This window comes from Ochotona curzoniae, unplaced genomic scaffold (genome assembly GCF_017591425.1).
Source record: "Ochotona curzoniae isolate NIBS_2020 unplaced genomic scaffold, NIBS_Ocur_1.0 scaffold_2683, whole genome shotgun sequence".
Lineage (NCBI taxonomy): Eukaryota > Metazoa > Chordata > Mammalia > Lagomorpha > Ochotonidae > Ochotona > Ochotona curzoniae.
This window is the reverse complement of record NW_024467100.1, coordinates 8,969,586-8,985,849: the sequence shown is the minus strand read 5'-3', so window position 1 is coordinate 8,985,849 and position 16,264 is coordinate 8,969,586. Positions and strand designations below refer to the sequence as shown.

At 53.4% G+C, this 16,264-nt stretch overlaps 1 protein-coding gene across 1 annotated transcript in view; it reads left to right on the top strand.

Moving 5' to 3' along the window:
* KIRREL1 (kirre like nephrin family adhesion molecule 1) overlaps window positions 1-16,264 on the top strand; it is a 99,979-nt gene that overhangs the window by 65,348 nt on the left and 18,367 nt on the right. The window lies entirely within an intron of this gene.

Below are 16,264 nucleotides of genomic sequence, written 5' to 3'. Positions count from 1 at the left end.
TAGGGGTATTTGTCCAGGTACTGTGGCCTTGTCGCTGCACTGTGGCACTTAACTACCCTGCATAGCCCGAATGCCTGCGTGTATCTACCAGACTTTAGCTTTAGGGCCGGGACTATCGTCTCCACTTTCACATCCCAGGGTCCAGATAGTGCTTGATAGGCTGTGGTCATTCAGTACATATATATATTTTTAAAAGATTTATTTCTGAATCATTTTAAAGGCAGAGGTACACAGAGAGAGAGAGAGAGAGAGAGAGAGAGAGAGAGAGAGAGACAGGTCCAATCCCTAAATGACTGCATCTACCAGGGCTCGGTCAGACTAAAGCCAGGAGCTTATTCCGCGTCTCCTGTGTGGATGCAGGAACCCGAAGGACTTGCATCGTCTTCTGCTGCTTTCCCAAATGCATTACTAGGGAGCTGGCTTGGAAGCAGAGCAGCCAGGACTTGAACCAGTGCCTGTACAGTGTTCCCGTATTCCAGGTAGTGGCTTTACCTGATACTCCACAATGCTGGCCCCTCGATAAATACTTTTTAAACGATTTATGTATTGATTTATTTGAAAGGAAGAGTGACACAGAGAGCTTTTTTTCCCTAAACACTAGTTCACTGCCCAAATGACTCCAACATCCAGGGCTAGGCAAGACTGAAGCCAGGTGCTAGGAATACCATTTACATCACCCACCTGATGGCAGGGATCCAGGCACTCAGTCCATCCTCCACTGCCGTCTCGGGTGTGTTAGCATGGAGCTGGATTGGAAGCAGAGCAGCCGGGAGTCAAACCAGCACTTGATGTGGGCTGCCGGTGTTGTAACTGGCACCCTCCCAGGCAGCACCACAATGCTTAGCTCCTCGGAAAGTCTTTATTGTATGAATGAGTGTATATCGCTCCTCTTGGGTCTTTTCCAAGCAGGGGCAGGAGATGTTTTCATCATGAATCATTCATCCACACACCCAGAGAGCAACGATTTAGTAAACATGTGTGCCGCTTGGTCGTGCTACGCGTTTTGGAAGGTGCAGTTAACTTCACACGTATGCTGGGACTTCGCAAGGTTTGTGGGGAAATAGTGTGGAAAGACCATGTGCTACGTGTCCCTTGAACATTGTGAAGTTCCATTGCCTCCAGGAGTTTGCCGTGCCATCATCTGTGAAAAGGCAACCAGAATAAAATACAGCTCAGTTGCAGGTCTGGATCAGCGTCTGCACGTTTGTGTCCCATGCCTGACTTGTCAGATTCCGATGGTCAGCTGTGTGGGATGAATGCTTTTGACTTAATTCCCCACCTTGGCTTTTGATCTGCTCTTTTGCCTTCAGGTCGCTCTGTTTAGAATTCCTTCTTTTCCATCTCCAGTCCACTTAGATCCAACTGCAGAAACTATTTGATAGCTCTATGTCCGAAGTAAAAGGAAAGCAGGAGCCGCTGTTGTGGCACAGTGTGTTAAGCCTCCACTTGGGACCTCTGCTAACAATACAGCTTCCTGCTAAAGCATCCTAGAAGGCATCAGATGGTTGCCCAAGTGCCTGGGATCCTGCCCCTGGTGGGTGGAGGTCTGAGTTCCTGGCTTTGGCCTGGCCCAGCCCTGTCTGGTTATTGTGAAAATTTGGAGATTGACCCAGTGGATGGAAGATGTCTCTGTCTGTCACTCTCCCTTTCAAGTAGGTGAAAATGAAAACAAAAAACTCTTCAAGAGCAGGAAATGCATGAGTATGTAGATAGAATCATGCTGGTTTAGAGCTGAAAGGGATCCCAGGTGCTGCCCAGAGCCCTCTGGGGCATAACTACCAGGGGTCATCCAGCCTTACCTTGAATGCCTCTGGTGATGGGGAGCTCACTGCCATGTACTGTTCTTCCTTAATGAGAAAACTGCTCCCTGGGGTCTACCGACATTGTCTGGCTTGTTTGGCAGGTGCCTTGGTGTGCTCTGCGGATGCCCTTGAGTTATCCGGGTTAGTGTAAGTCAGCCACGTTGGCCTTCTTCCAGGCACTCCTGCTGCCCACCTGACTCCTGGTCTCCAGTGGTCCATCTGGACAAGCTAGAGGGGCTGCAATCACTTGTAAGGTTGCTCCCCAGGTACTGAAAAGAGTGTGTCTGTAGTTTTTTTTTTTTTGTTTTGTTTTTTAAAGATTTATTTATTTATTGGAAAGTCAGATATACAGAGAAGAGGAGAGACAGAGAGGAAGATCTTTTGTCCGATGGTTCACTCCCCTAGTGGCTGCAACGCTTGGAGCTGAGCCAATCTGAAGCCAGGAGCCCGGAGCTCTTCCAGGTCTCCCACTCAGATACAGGGTCCCAAAGCTTTGGACCATCCTCTGCTACTTTCCCAGGCCACAAGCAGGGAGCTGGATGGGAAGTGGGGTCACTGCGACACGAACTGGCGTCCAAAGGGGATCCTGGTGCGTTCAAGGGAAGGACTTGAGCTGTTATGCTGTCGCGCTGGGCCCTTTAAATTAATTTTTTAAGGAGGAGATTGAGGCAGGGGGTGGCATCAGTGGGGCAGAGACATGCAAATGGAGTAAATTTATTAAATTTACAATAAACTCAAGAGCAGATGTCTGCTGTCAGAAAACCTGCTTTGCCTTCTGATGCTCCTGGCCTCTGGGTACAGGAGAGACTACCCTGCTCGCTGATCTCCCAGCCCCTTCTGCATTTCTCAGTGGAGCCCATTTATTCAGGAGGCCTTTGTGGACAGGGTCTGGGGACCGGCCTGTGAATCCTCCCAGGCTTCGAACCTGTTAGAGGCGCCCCGAGGTACGGTCCTCAGTCCTCCCAGGCCGCACTGTGAAGCCCTGTTCCCCACAGCAGTAACTGCTGGAGCAGGCTGAGCGAGGCATCGGAGCGGAACACGCACTTCTCAATGCTGCAGCCCGGGGGAAGGCATGCAGCCCGGCTCGGCTCACCCACCCGCCAGCCAGAGGGGATGGCTTTCATGCGTGAAGACGGGAATACGGTAGAGCCCGTGGAAAACAGTGTGTGTGCCGCGAGAAAAGCAGGATGGCCAGAGATAAGGGGGAACTGGTGGGCTCCCTCCTCCGAGGGGGAGACAAGAACCACGTGCCCGCCTCATTCTCCCTTCCTCCCGCTCCTTGGCTAATCCGTTCAAATATCCCTTCCGTTTCTGAAGGAATTTCACTTCTCTGCTTTGACCTAAAAGCTCCAGACTTTCGGTTGAGGCCACAGCCTGGAAATCCTCCCATCACCTCCCTGCCCCTCCTCCCCTCATCCTTGGCCTCCAGTGGGTGACTTGCCCTCTTGCTCCTCTTTCATGGGCTTCTTCCCGTTTTTCCCTCCCAAAGGGCCTTCTTCTCCTTCTTGGTTCTCCTTTCTCTCTCTCTCTTTAAAAATGTGTATTTGAGGAGTTCGGTCCTTGGGCTCTGGGGCAACTGACGCTCCCTACAGTGTGGCTACTGTGGGGGGTGCCCCTGCCGGGTCGGACCCAATGCGGGGGACTCACGCCAAAGACACTGCCACAAGGCAGTGAACGAGTCCTCGGCCTCCCCCAGGACCCAAGAGAGCTCTTCCCTCAGGGTAAGTCCGCCATGAGGGAACTTGGGAACTGGGTGGAAATTCCTAGCTCCGCCCAGCTGCTAAGACCATGCGGCTGGGGGAGTTTGGGAGGAGTTCGGTCCTTGGGCTCTGGGGCAACTGACGCTCCCTACAGTGTGGCTACTGTGGGGGGTGCCCCTGCCGGGTCGGACCCAATGCGGGGGACTCACGCCAAAGACACTGCCACAAGGCAGTGAACGAGTCCTCGGCCTCCCCCAGGGCGGCCAGTGCACCACATGGTGCCAGGCATTGCCTGCTGGCCGCCCGGAAGGGCAAACTCTGGGGTTTTCAAGATATGTAGTTGCTGCCTGGGTCACTCATGACTAAGACTAGGTTGAATGTAGGTGCAAAGTGAATTTTCGGGTATTCTCAGTGACAGGGTCATGAAAGATTTAAGCAGGCATGGGGACCAAGACCTAGTGGTTTGGGGGAAGTGTCCAGAAGATAATTTTAGTAAGACAGATGCAACAGCTCAATTATGAATTCAGAGATGGGATATTAGTATAGAACATCACTGATCACCACATACTAGCCCACACCGAAGCTATGGATGGGGGCCTCTTTGGTAGTGTTGGGTACCATTGCCCGACTGAGTGTTGGAGTTGTGGAGTGGTCACATTTGGCAGGATCAAGACACTCTCCAGCACACAAGAGAACTTGGGCTGGGGGTAGGCTCTGTGGGGTTGTGTGGGCCTAACCCTTTGGAATACAAGTCCCCCGGGTTAGTTCCCAAGCTGGGGTTGCAATGGTCTAAGCTAGGTGTGACCACGCCATCTGCCATCACTCATGGGTAAAGGAATCCACAACAGTCAGGGTAGGTCAAGGCAGCAGCACCCAAATGTGCATCTTTAAACAAGATGTGGGGTGGGCCGGGCTGCCACTGGAAGGGGGCAGAATGGGCAGGGCTGAACAAACCTTAACTCACAAGTAACAACAGAAATCAGGTTGGAGCACAGCTCATGCCAGGTAGGTCCTTGCACATACTGATCTGTGTGAGGCAGAGGCACTAAGCCACAGCATCCAAGGGGCCAGGACAAGTGAGGGGCTCTGCCAAGCGGAGACAGAACAACCACCGGCCTACACCTGCTCTATGGCAGGGAAGAGGCCCAGTTGGGGCAACAACGGGACACCCTAGCTGGGTTGAGTTTCCCACCAAGGAGCGCATGGGCTGGAACTGAGGCTACATTCTGATCAGGATACGATCGTAATCTCACTTGGCACAATTGTGGACTGGGATGGGAAGCACCAAGCCAGGCCAAATTCCAACACCATCTGGTGCTCTGGAGGACCGGGGAGGGTTGTGTGACAGACTAGGTTAGGTCTCAGCCCTTACTGAACCATGTGTGAGCTGGGTAGGGGTATGGAAGAGCCATGGATGGGTTGAAATATCCAACAACAAGAACCAGCTTGGGTCGGAGGCCAGGCAGGAAAAGCCACTGTTCCTCCTAGGATAGCAGGCGAACTGAGTAGTGCTGGCTCATGGACCCACTGGTATGCGCGAAAACTGGCATTGGGAGAGGTTCTGGTGGAGGAGCCTGGGCAACTTCTCTGGCAGGACACAGTCCCATGCAGGTAAGCGCAACAAGCACAATAGGGAACAACCCAGAACAGGCAATGAAAATTATCCCACTGGCATACACATGGCATGGGTTGGGGGCAGACCAGCCTGAATCTGTTCACATTACCTTCTGGTGAATCCGAGCACCAGAACAGAGTGTGGGCCGAGCCAGGTTCGGTTGCAACACATACCAGTACACAACAAGTAATGCCAAGGTGAGATGAGCCGTACCAGATGTGGCTGCAGCACACAAACAGCACATGTGACAATCAGGGAGGAGGCAAAGCCAACAGGGGAACGTGGGCACCCCTGCTGGATAACTACTTCCATTGGAAAGTGTGAATACGGATGGGGGCAGTTCAGACTAGGCAGGGCTATAGCACCTGTGGGCCTCACGGTGAGCTGACTGTTCTGACTGGTGCAAGTTAAAATTAGAGTGGGTTGAGGGGTGTTTGGGCTTAGCCACAGCGTTAGCTGGCAGAGGCTGGTACTAGGAGCCAATTCTGACAAGTCAAATGCCAAAACTACCTGGAGACGGCATACTCTGGGAGTGGGTGTGACCTAGTAGGGAAATAGTGGGCACCTCCCTCAGGGTTACCACCCTCACTGGACAGCATGAAACCCAGGCTAGGAGCAGGGGTGGCTTGACAGAAAGGCACCTGCCAGTGGGTGTATGGGCTGGATAATAGGTTGGTTGGGTTGAACCAGGCTTCAACGTCCATTGACGTGTGCGAGAGCTAATTGGGATGTGGGACAGACTGGACAAGCCTGCAGTGCATACTGGCAAGCATGGGAACCAGGGTAGGGGGCAGAACTGGTAGGGGTTATGGGGAGTCGCCCCAACTAGGCTGTAGCTCCAACTGGTTTGCATGAAGACCGAGTATGAAGTGGGTAGAATCGAGCTGGACTACAACACCCATTGGTTCACAAGGAAGACAGGGCTGGAAGCCGAACGGACCCAGCAATCGCAACGACCAGCATATGCATAAGCTGATTGGTGTGACGAACAGTGTTGGAGTCTGTACTAGCAAACTCACTCAAGAATCAGATCTGGGATCAACTCAGATGAAGTTTCTTTGGATATTTCTCGAACTGAACTGCTGATCTTGGAACCCCAACCATCAAGAGACTGTCAGCCAGTAGACTCTGAATAGGTTTCATTACGGTTGGGACGGAGAGATTGGCAGCAATCCAGAACTGATTGAACTATCAAAACTGTATGAGCAGGACCCTTGGAGCGCGCCTCATGTTGGGGATCGGGGATGAGTGGGAGGTAGGGTGGGGCTTTCCCCTTTGTTACTCCCCTAACCCTAGATACAGGGCAAAATGATTATATTAGTGTGGAAACAATGATATTACCCACTTTCACCCTGTAGCCCGTGACCCTTTGTACCCTAATAAACTAAGATTATTAAAAAAAAAACAAAAAACAAAAAAAATAAAAATGAAATTCTAGAAAGAAAAAAAAAAATGTGTATTTGAAAGATAGAGGGCCCTGCATGGTGGCCTAACGGCTAAAGTCCTCACCTTGAATGCGCCAGGATCCCATATGGATGCTGGTTCTAATCCCGGCAGCTCCACTTCCCATAGCTCCCTGTCTGTGGCCTGGGAAAGCAGTCGAGGACAGCCCAAAGCCTTGGGACCCTACACTCACGTGGGGGACCTGGAGGAAGTTCCTGACTCCTGGCTTCGGATTCACTCAGCACTGGCTGTTGTGGTCACTTGGGGAGTAAATTATCGGACAGAAGATCTTTTTATCTGTATATCTGACTTTGCAATAAAAATAAATAAATCTTTAAAAAAAGAGAGAGAAATACCTTCCACCCATTGGTTTACTTCCCAAATGACCATAGTAGCTGGGGCGAGGCCAGATTGAAGGCAAGAACCAGTAGCTCCATCCTGGTCTTCCACACAGGCGGCAGGGGCTGAGCCCATGGGTCGTCTTCTGCTGCCTTCTCTGCATTGGCAGGGAGCTGGATCCCAGGATTTGAACCAAAGCTCCAACATGGATTTCTGGTGCTGCCAGCAGAGGGGCCCTCACTTCTCACTTCTTATTCATCTTTCCCTCCTCTTCCAAAACTCCTCTCACCACCCCTTTTTTGCTTCTTCTTTTGTTGGAGGAGAGTTTCGGGGCGGTTTCTCACCGCAACCTGTCCCACCATCCACGCCGGAAAAGCAGGCTCAGAAGCCACCATGGAGACTTGCCCATCCTCAGTTGCTGCCCCGGCTGGCCACATCATCATCTTGCAGCTTTCTTCTCACTCTGCCGCCAACCTTTATCTGCTTTTATCTTTATCTGCTTTGCTCTTGATTTTTCTCTCTGCTGCTTTTTCTTGCCATCCTTCTCTGCCTTCTTGTCTCATCTTTGCATCATGCAGCTTCTCTGTGTCTCCATTTCTTCCCAAGTCCCTGACTATGACTGGGACCGCAGGGAACCGAGACCTTTGGGGGCTGGGGAGGGAGGCACTGGGGGACTGTGTTGGGTGGAGGACAGAGGCTCCACTTCGTTCCCTTCCTTCCCTCGCCAGCTCCTGGTATCTTTCTCCATCTCTTAAATCTGCATCTCTTCCTGGGCTCTGCCCTAGTTTCCGCTTGCTCTTCTTCCCTCTGTATTCGTCTTTTGCTCCTTCCTCTTAGCTTCTGTTCCTGTCTGAGCTAAGTCCTTGCCTGCCACCTGCCTGCTTTCTCCCCCACATCCCTGCCCTTCCCACCGAAGCCAGATGGAATTCGATTTTTCCGCAGCAGCAGCTACCAGCCCTGCCCCCCGCCTGTCATACCTGCTACAGCCAACCCCACTTGGGCTCTTCACTCCGTTGTCTTTCCTAGCGTCCCCTGCCAGGGCACATTTGCATAAATTTGTCAGATTAGGTCTGGCCCGGGTGCCCTGCGGCTAGAGGCCCGGAATGGGACGTGGCGGTGTGTGTGTGTGGGGGGGGGGGGTGGAAATTTCCAGCCACACCTGCCAGACTTTTCAGTTGGAACTCTTGGTCCCTGGGAATTGGCGTAGGCTGGCAGATCCATTCAGTGTCCCAGACTGGCCTGCCCTTTTCTGCTCCATTCACCCACCCTAAGCCCCTTGGAAAGGGTGGAAGGCACTCCACTGGGTAGTACCTTACAGGGCAGAACAAAGAATGGCCTCTCTTTTGTGCTGGATGGTTCTGCTGGGTCCTCTCTGCCACTGCCTCAAACCCACAGCCACCACCGCCATAAAGGAAATGCCAGGTTGGGTCCCATGTAACACAGCTTCTCTTGCAATCTGGGAGTGACTGGCTTGGGACTGAGTCCTCACGGTTTGGCTGAGGTCCCAGGACAGCAGGAGGCAGCGAAGAGTCTTAGAACATCATAGTTGGCTCCCTAAGGGCCAGAGAAGTGACATGACCTTCCCCCGGGTCACACAGCTAGTTGGTCACAGAGCCAGGACCAGCTGAACCCAGAGCTCCAGATTGGTGGCAGGGGCGGGGGGCTTCAACTTCTGCTTGGCAGGGCCCTGCTGGCTGGTCCCCCTGGCCTTTTTCAGGGCTTTGTTCCTGCCTCTCTGGATCATTCCATAGTCGCCGCTCATACCAGTCAGCCCACTTGTCCTGTCCCTGTGTCAGCCAGCCCTTGCAGCTGGCCCCTATGGCCTGCTCAAATGTAAGCAAAGCAGCCCAGGCTGTGGCCACTTGATTATGCCATCTGGTCCTTGGAAAGAGTCCCCTTTGGCTGTTCCTACCATACCCAACCTTAGAAATGGGCATTGGGGTGGTTGTGGCCAGACAGGATGCGCTGTGGGGTAGGTTCCTGGCCTTTTGCTTGGCTTCCTGGGGGTGAGAAAGGCCTGGAAATGGAAGGAGGAGAAGGTGGCTGCATCCCCACCCATTCAGGCCACATTGACTGTGAAGTAGAGACAGGCTTTGGTAGGCTTTGGGGACAGCAGGGGTGACAGTCCTGGCTCTTCAGAAGCTTTTTGGGGGTGCAGTTAGTCATCTCCCGTTACTGGACATCAACCCATAGTCACTTCTCTGAGCAGGTCAGTGGAGATTTCTGAACCCTGAGGACTCAACTGTCAAAAGAGGAGTTTCTAGAAAGTCAGCAGAGAGTGGCATTTTAGCATTCTGGGCTGGACTGAGTATGTAAGGCAAAGTCAGCAGGGGTGGGCATCTGCCTCCATTGCTTTGGACACCCCCATGCCAGGTCAGAGCACCTGGGTTCAAGTCCACCCTGCCCTCCCCACTTCAGCTCCCTACTCATGCACATCCCGGAAGGCAGAGGTGGTGGCTCATGGACACGGGTTCCCTGTCTCCCGCTTTGGAGACCCGGGCTGAGTGGCTTTGACCTTGTTGCACTGAGCATTTGGGGAGTAAAACAACACCTGGAAGATGTCTGTTTCTATCTTGCAAATAAATAGAAGTAAATGAATTTTGAACAAAATCAGTTTAGCCCTGGGGGCCCAATCAAATGGGTGAGCATAGAGCTGTCTTAGCCTGACTCCTAGGCACTTTGGTGTGAAGGTCAGCCCCTGTTTGTCCTGGGGTGGCCAGGCCAAGGATTCTTTCTTTCCAGCCTTACTGTGCAGCTCCAACCCAGCACTGTGATCTCTCTCTCCCTCCCTCTTTTCCTAGTCTTAGTGCGTCCCTCTCTCTTCTTCCCTATCCTTCCCTCCTCTATCAGAAGTGCCAATATCTCCCTCTCTTCTCTTCTTCCCTCTACCAGCAGCCCGAGCTGGAGAATTAAAATCCTCTTTGCTGCAGAGAGAATCTTACCTATCCGGCTGTTGTGTTTTCCACAGATCAGGAAGGGAATGGTCAAGGTGGGGGAAGGAGGGTCCAGTGGGGATGGGAGAGCGGAATGTGGAGAGATTTAGTTCCATCTGAAAGCTGTCGGTGCGAATCAAAGGCTTCCCTTTGAACCAACCGCGATCTGGAGTGCGGAGCGCGGGGACTGCTCCGGCCCAGGGGTTCATTACTGCTCGTTTGATAAATCCAGGGAGACAGGGCCTGGCCTCCACCCCCTTCTCCTGTGCCCACTCCCGGGCTTCTCATGTGCTTGGCCCTACTCTCTCTGTGGCTCCTGGCTGGCCTGGAAGGACATTGCTGAGAACAGGGCCTTCAGGACAGCGGAGCAGACAGGCGCCTGTGGGTGCAGGGACAGAAGTGGGCTTGAACGCAGAGGAACCAGGGCTGGGTGTGTACGTGTGTCAGAGGCTGCATGTGTTTGTGTGTTGCTCTGTGTGTGTGCCCAGGGAACGAGATGTCTGAGTACTCCTCCCATCCACTGCAGCAGGAGCAGGGGTCACTTCCTGCTGGCTGGTGTCTTCTCTGTGGACCTCAGTACCGGTGACAAGGACACCAGAACTTCAGTCTGGTAGCCCCTGGAAAATCGGGCTGAGAAGGTCAGATTGGGGAATAGGTCCTGGGGTGAGACAGTGGCAGTGGCCAGAGCCTGAGCTAAATGACCCCAAGAGGAGGCAGCAGCAATAGCCAGGCTGTTGATATGACATTGCGGAGGGCGCCAGGTTCTGGTCCCTGGCTGTGCTTGCCAGGCCAGATACTCTCCAGGAATTTAATGTCCCTGGGCCTTAGTTTCCTAAGGATAGTGACTGTCCCTGGCCCATGTTGGGGAGTGGGGGTGGGAAGAGATGAATTCCTGCCAGTGAGGTACTCGGCACGGGTGACTGCCACCTGGTTAGCAAGAACCATCATGTTGTTCTGCCACCCCTGCTGGTGGCTCTTGGTGGCACTGTGGGAGTTGGCAATAGCTCTCTGGATGCTGTTGACAAGATTCCAGCCTGGACTGCCACTCTGCACTTTGTGCATGGATGCTTGGTAGCAGCATGCAGGGCTGGTCCCCTGTGTGCAGGACACAGGCCAGTCCTAGCTCTTGTGAGCACTGCCCTCCCAGAAGGGAAACAGGGTGGTGAGAGTCTGCACTATCAGGTGGGAAGGGGCAGGACCTGGGGTGACAGTTTCAGGACCCTCCTGTACCTTAAGCCAGCAAGAGCAGGACCCATGGAGCCTCAAGGGTCTGAGTCCAGGTCCCAGATCTGGTATTCGGGGACCTTGCCATAAGTATCCAGGGCCTCATTCCCCTTTCTGTGAAATGGGCGCGGGAACATGCGAGTGCAGATCAGAACCCTGGAAACCGTGCCTGCCCCCAGCTCAAGGATGCGTGTCAAGGCTGCGTGTTGTTAATTGATTACTAAGGAATGCTGCTAAGGTTGAAGCGACAAGAGTTAAATGGGAGCCATCTCTATCTTCGGGATTTCCCAGGACAGTCAGGGACCAGGAACTGACAGGAGTGACTTCTAATGGCAAGGATGGCAAGTGAGGACACCCTTACGCCATGGTGGGACATGGGGGGAGGGCTCCAGGGGCTGTGAGGGAGAAACAGGTTTCCCCAGCTCCCATCGCGCCTCCCTTTTGGCAAAAAGCAAAGCACCTGCCCACCGTGGGCACACTGCTCCCCATGCCTGTGGCTCTCTTCACGTTATTTAGCCATCCACCTACCTGCAGACCCAGCCTCACCCTGCCTGCAGTGGTCCAGGCCTCAGACCCGCCTCTGGCACGCTCTCCTGGTATCTCCTCTGCCTTCCTTCTTTACAGTCTCTGTCTGGGTCCGCTGGGCTGATGCTTTTCACTCTAGGGGTCCCTGCTGGCCTCAGGTTATGTCCCTCCCATTCTGGATTCTTCCGCACCTAGGCCTCCCCTTCTCTTCCTGCTCCCCTCCCCTAGTCTCCTTCACCCTGCCCCTGCCTCTCTGCAGGTGTCTGTCTGTTTGCCAGAGCTCCGCTTTGTGTGTGTACACGTGTGTGCACACTCCCCAGCCCCTCCAGCCCATCTGCAGATAGCTCTGTGCTTTCCTGCCGGCATCAGCAGGGCTGCTTTAAGATAAGTTCACTACATCTGTGGTGGTATCTGAAGCCCTGGAGGAGCGAGATCAAAGCAGGTGGGGAGTCACTCAGGAACACACACAGAGTGGACTGGCCACAAAGTCAGGGCTCTTGACTGCCGCTGTCTGGAGAGGCTGCTGTGCATGCACTTCACGGTTCCCCTCCCACCTCGCTCTTCATCCTGCTGGGAACTGTTTCTCTACCTGCCAGGTGCAGGTGTGGTTTCCTGGAAGTAGGTGCAGGCACAGGTGTGGGACTAAAAGTTCACTCCTGCCTCAGGACAGGTCTGCTATGTGGCAGAATCGGTGGGCAGCCAGATACCCTGGCCCTCGGAGGTACGTGTGTGCTCAGTCGTGTGCGTGCCACTTGCCAGGCTTCTTGACCGTCAAGGACACAACCTGAGTCTCACCACTCCCCTCCCCGCCATACTCCCTTTCCTTGTAAGGCAGCCAGGGAACCGCTTCCAGCTGAAGGAATTCTGATGTTCCTGTCTTCTCTGCTCACTCTGTAGCTCTCTCCTCTTTGCCCATTCCCCACCAGCCCTTCCTTGCACCTGTTACCCCTGCCAAGAGGGGCTCCAAGTCCTGCCCTAGCTCTTCCCATAGGATGGAGAATGCTAGAGCCCTTCACCCCCTTGTCCTGCCTGAAGTCCTGGCTATTGGTCCCAGCATTTGTTCAGCTCTGTTTCATCGATCAACACATATTTGGAGCATCTGTGCCAGGTGATGGGGTATGGCCTGTGGGTGACGAGGTCCAGACTGAAGGAGTTACCCCTGATAACTGTTATAGGGGCCAAGAGGCCAGTGCAGTGTCGTCTCTACTGCGGCAGAAGTAAGAGTACACAGGACTCTGAGGAAGTAGGCCAATCAGGGGAGACTTCCCAGAGGATTTCCCAAGAGAGAAGAGGCTAGGTGGTTCCTCCCACCCCAGGGCACAGCCTGTGCAGGGGCCGGAAGGGAGATAGTGGAAGTACCTTGAGGGTAAAGCTAGCAGGAGCTGGGGAGGTCAGATTTGGGGCTTTTCCCCAATCAGGAACCAGCTGGAACCACCCCGGGCATCCACCCTCAGATGTTGTCCTGCCTGCAAGGGCAGTTTTTGAAACCAGGATACACTGCCTGTGGCTTTTTTTTTTTTTTAAGATTTATTTATTTATGTTAGGCAGATTTACAGAGAGAAAGAGAAAGATCTTTTGTCTGTTGCTTCACTCCCTAAGTGGCCATAGTGGCTAGGGCTGAGCCAATCCAAGACCAGGAGCCAGAAGCTTCTTCTGAGTCTCCCATGCAGGTACAGGGTCCCAAGTCTTTGGGCCTTCCTCGTCTACTTTCCCAGGCCACAAGCAGGGAGCTGGATGGAAAGTGGGGCAGCCGGGACACGAACCAGTACTCATATAGGATCCCTGCGTGTGCAAGGTCAGGATTTAGCCACTGATCCATTGTGCTAGGTCCTGCCTGTGGCTATTGCAGACCCAGGATCTAGACTGCCTTTCTTTCCAAATTTCTCCCCGCCCATCTCCTCTGGACCTCTCTGCAGGGATGTTGCTTCCTTACTTAATCTGCTTCAACCAGGCCTAAACCAGGAGGAAGTTCTGCTTCAAGGTGCCCAGGAAGACAGGCACCCCTTTGTCAAGCCCCAGCTCCTGTTCAGTGGAGTGTGCAGGAGGCTATCTCAGGCACGGCATGTGCATCTCACTGCATGTCCACAGCAGTCTGGGAGGCAGGTGTTCCCATTCTTCATCGTATGAAGGAAGAAAAGGAAGCTCGGAGGGCTTGTCACTTGGCCAAGGTCACTTGGCCTGAAACTTAAGTCCTTAAGTACTTGAGCATAGGGCAGACATGGTGGCTCAGTGAACTAAGCTGCCACCAGGCAACCCACATCCCATATCAGAGTGCCTGGTTTGAGCCCGGGCTGCTCTGAATTTCTCTCTCTGTCTCTCTCTCTCTCTTTTAAAATATTTATTTATTTTAAAAGCACAGTTACAAAGAGAGAGGGTGGCAGAGTGAGAGGTGTTTCGTCTGCTGCTTTACTCAGCAAATGGCCACAGCAGCTGGAAATGGGCTGGTTAGAAGACAGGAGTTTCTTCTGGGCTTCCCACACAGGCACAGGGATCCAAACACGTCCCAGGTGCATTAGCAGCCAACTAATCAGAAGTAGATCAGCCAGGACAGAAACCAACCCTCCTGCGGGATGCTGACAGTACAGGTAGTGGTTTTATGCGCTATGCCGTAACACCAGCCCCTGCTCCAGTTTTCTGATCCAGCTTTCTGCTAGTGTACCTGGGAGGCATTAGATGATGTTCCAAATACTTAGGTCCCTGCCACGCATGTGGGAGACCATGATGGGGTTTCTGGCTCCTGACTTTGGCCTGGCCTAGCTCTAAATGTTGTAGGGGAGATCTATATCTCCCCTGACCCCTTCTCATTCCCCCGACCCCGTTAATTTGTCCTTCAGTTAAATAAATGTATATATTTTTTAAAAAGTCGTTATGCATAAAGGGATCTTTGCAGGCCTTGGTCCAGGCTTGTCACTATGTGAAAGCCCATCATCTCCTGACCCTGACTGCCTGTGCGTGTGTCCCCTCTCCAGCCTGCTGCAGGGTCAGTGCCCTCGCACTTGGAGTGGACAGGGAGCCAGCTGCTCACCTCACCCTGGAGGCTTCACCAGGACGCCAGTGTGTCCAGGCTTCCTGCGACGCCATGGACAGAAATTCCATCTCTGAGCCAAGGCTCACAGGCCGCTCCACTCTCAAGCCCTTGACTTGGGCTCCAGGGGCCATGGGAAGGAGAAACGTGAGTGTGGCGCGTTTGCAGCATGTAGCTGTACTGGAGAAATGCGCCAAGGATATGAATAAATTTGAATAATAATGAGGGCAATGCTTGAATTAATAATACCGGCTGCTCACCTGACCCGCTCCTTCCCCAGGATCTCAGCACTGTGTCACCATCATCCCTCCAAACATGGATGAGCCTTACATTTCCCTTCTTGAGAGAATGGAAGTCAGGATGGCAGAGTTGGGGGACCACTCATGGAGGATGGGCCCTCTTTCTAAATTCCTGGCTCCTTCAGACCCAAAGAGCTGAGTTGGCACAGTTGGCAGCATGTGTTCTGACCATTGATCGATCTACTCCTGGCCCCTGCTGCCTCTTCTTTTTTTTTTTTTTTTAAGATGCATTTGAAAGGCAGAGTTATAGGAAGTTCTTCCATCTGCTGGTTCACTCCCCAAATGTCCACAACATACAGGGCTGGGTCAGGCCAGGCCAAAGCCAGGAGCTTCTAGGTCTCCCACATGGGTGCAGGGCTCCAAGCACTTGGGCCAGCCTCTGCTGCTTTCCCAGCCCATAGGCAGGGAGCTGAGTCAGAAGTGGAATAACCAAGACTGGAACCTGCGACTATATGGGCTGCTGACCTCAAAGGCAGCGGCTTTACTCACCATGCCATGGAGCTGGCCCCTTTGCTGCCTCTTTCTCAATCCCCTTTGTGTGCAGCAACCAGCATGGATGAATGTCAAAGTCTCTACAGAAATCCAGCTGGAGACAAGGTTCTCATTCATCTTGAATGGACAGAGCAATACCTCTGCCTGCTGTGCCCCAATGCTGCCCTCCACTTCCTAACAAGGGAAAACTGGGTGTAAACCCTCTTGGCTGGAGCTGTGGAAGCAGAGCTGAGAGATGGGAGAGAACTGCACTTGCCCACTGGACCAAGGAGTTCATCTAGAAGGGCTTCTGGGAAGAGGGGGGGAATGTGGCAGGTTGGAGAAGAAATGAGGCCAAAGGAAAACAAAGAAGGGAAGCCATGCAACTGGGACCTGGCCTCTGCCGGGTTAAAGGGAGGTCTTGAAATGGGAAGGGTTGAGTTATGCTGCCTAACACATGGATGATGGCGGGGTGACAAGCTGGGTTTGGAAAGGGCTCTGCCAGGTCTGAGGAGTAGGGCCCCTGAGTCCTGATCTTGGGGGCAGGGTTTGGTTACCTTGTTGTGATGGATGGAGGGCCCCTTCCTTCCCCGAGCCGAGCCGTGTCCTCCCTCTCCTCGCTTTTCCCCAGTTTGCCCCACCATTGGGGCCAACCAGCAACAGTGGGAGTGGGTGGGTGGGAGCAGGGGGGAGAGGTGGGGAGAAGCTGCAATCCAATTCCCTGCTCCATTTAGGCTCCACAATTAAAGGCAATTACTCTGCAGTTCTCTAATCAAATGCTCCCGGGCCGAGCTGCCAGCCGGGCAGCCATGTGTAGCTCACAGCCGGGGGGTGGCGGGGGGGAAAGAGTGGGACAAAGTCACACGGCCTCTCAACTCCCACCGTGTG